At 41.8% G+C, this 2,500-nt stretch overlaps 2 non-coding genes across 2 annotated transcripts; both read right to left on the bottom strand.

Moving 5' to 3' along the window:
- Nucleotides 1–262: 262 nt before the first annotated feature.
- On the bottom strand, nt 263–335 carry trnar-ucg (transfer RNA arginine (anticodon UCG)). Its single transcript has one exon. It is a non-coding gene; the product is annotated as a tRNA-Arg (tRNA).
- A 413-nt stretch (nt 336–748) lies between these two features.
- On the bottom strand, nt 749–821 carry trnar-ucg (transfer RNA arginine (anticodon UCG)). The gene has a single exon. It is a non-coding gene; the product is annotated as a tRNA-Arg (tRNA).
- Nucleotides 822–2,500: the final 1,679 nt, after the last annotated feature.

The following is a 2,500-nucleotide window of genomic DNA, read 5'->3' as shown; positions in this document are numbered from 1 at the left end:
GAGAACACTATTCCTTAAGTCAGATGCCTTTTCCGTAACGACATGTATTCACTTCTTGCTAATTTAACCACACACACTTTGAGACAGACTGTTTTCTACAACATGGGAACAAATATTCCAATCAAGCATCTTCGACAGCTCGACTGGAGTCGCGATCCATCAAGTTCAGATCAACACTTTGAGATGGCTTGTTTCCAGAAACGAGAACAACTTATGGCTTTTAAAGCTCTTCAACAGCAATCAAGATCCATCATGCTGATGACAACCACGAAGGGACTCGAACCCTTAATCTTCTGATCCGAAGTCAGACGCCTTATCCATTAGGCCACGTGGTCTCTTGCTTAAGAATTAACCACAAACATTTTGAGATAGCTTGTTTCCAATTACAAAGACACCATTCCTTAATTAGGCATCTTCAACAGCTTGAGAGGAGTCAAGATGGATCTAGTTCAGAGAAAGGAACACAATTCTGTGGACAACGAGGAAGCGACTCTCAATCTTCTCACCATAAGCCGGACGCCTTATCCGCAACGACATGTATTCACTTCTTGCTAATTTAACCACACACACTTTGAGACAGACTGTTTCCTACAACATGGGAACAACTTTTCCAATCAAGCATCTTTGACAGCTCGACTTGATTTATCAAGTTCAGATCAACACTTTGAGATGGCTTGTTTCCAAAAACGAGAACAACTTCTGGCTTTTAAAGCTCTTCAACAGCAATCAAGATCCATCATGCTGATGACAACCACGAAGGGACTCGAACCCTTAATCTTCTGATCCGAAGTCAGACGCCTTATCCATTAGGCCACGTGGTCTCTTGCTTCAGAACTAACCATAAACATTTTGAGATAGCTTGTTTCCAATTGCGAGAACACTATTCCTTAAGTCAGATGCCTTTTCCGTAACGACATGTATTCACTTCTTGCTAATTTAACCACACACACTTTGAGACAGACTGTTTCCTACAACATGGGAACAACTTTATGCATCAAGCATCTTTGACAGCTCGACTGGAGTCGCGATCCATCAAGTTCAGATCAACACTTTGAGATGGCTTGATTCCAAAAACGAGAACAACTTATGGCTTTTAAAGCTCTTCAACAGCAATGAAGATCCATCATGCTGATGACAGCCACAAAGGGACTCGAACCCTTAATCTTCTGATCCGAAGTCAGATGCCCTATCGATTACGCCAAGTGGTCTCTTGCTTACGAATTAACCACAAACATTTTGAGATAGCTTGTTTCCAATTACAAGAACACCATTCCTTAATTAGGCATCTTCAACAGCTTGAGAGGAGTCAAGATGGATCTAGTTCAGAGAAAAGAACACAATTCTGTGGACAACCAGGAAGCGATTCTCAATCGTCTCAGCATAAGTCAGACGCCTAATCCGTAACGACATGTATTCACTTCTTGCTGATTTAACCACACACACTTTGGGACAGACTGTTTCCTACAACATGTGAACAACTTTTTCCATCAAGCATCTTCGACAGCTCGACTGGAGTCGCAATCCATCAAGTTCAGTTCAACACTTTGAGATGGCTTGATTCCAGAAACGAGAACAACCTAGGGCTTTTAAAGCTCTTCAACAGCAATAAAGGTCCATCATGCTGATGACAACCACGAACTGACTCGAACCCTTAATCTTCTGATCCAAAGTCAGACGCCTTATCGATTACGCCACGTGGTCTCTTGCTTCAGAAGTAACCACAAATTTTTTTAGATAGATTGTTTCCAATTACGAGAACACTATTCCTTAAGGCAGACGCCTTATCCGTAACGACATGTATTCACTTTTTGCTGATCTAACCACACACACTTTGAGACAGACTGTTTCCTACAACATGTGAACAACTTTTTCCATCAAGCATCTTCGACAGCTCGACTGGAGTCGCGATCCATCAAGTTCAGGTCAACACTTTGAGATGGCTTGTTTCCAAAAACGAGAACAATTTATGGCTTTTAAAGCTCTTCAACAGCGATCAAGATCCATCATGCTGATGACAACCACGAAGGGACTCGAACCCTTAATCTTCTGATCCGAAGTCAGATGCCCTATCGATTACGCCAAGTGGTCTGTTGCTTACGAATTAACCACAAACATTTTGAGATAGCTTGTTTCCAATTACAAGAACACCATTCCTTAATTAGGCATCTTCAACAGCTTGAGAGGAATCAAGATGGACCCAGTTCAGAGAAAGGAACACAATTCTGTGGACAACGAGGAAGCGACTCTTAATCTTCTCACCATAAGTCAGACGCCTTATCCGAAACGACATGTATTCACTTCTTGCTAATTTAACCACACACACTTTGAGACAGACTGTTTCCTACAACATGTGAACAACTTTTTCCATCAAGCATCTTCGACAGCTCGACTGGAGTCGCGATCCATCAAGTTCAGATCAACACTTTGAGATGGCTTGTTTTCAAAAACGAGAACAACTTATGGCTTTTAAAGCTCTTCAACAGCAATCAAGATCCATCAT

This window comes from Osmerus mordax, assembly GCF_038355195.1.
Source record: "Osmerus mordax isolate fOsmMor3 chromosome 17 unlocalized genomic scaffold, fOsmMor3.pri SUPER_17_unloc_1, whole genome shotgun sequence".
Taxonomy (NCBI): Eukaryota; Metazoa; Chordata; class Actinopteri; order Osmeriformes; family Osmeridae; genus Osmerus; species Osmerus mordax.
This window is presented reverse-complemented; position numbering and strand designations above follow the sequence as displayed.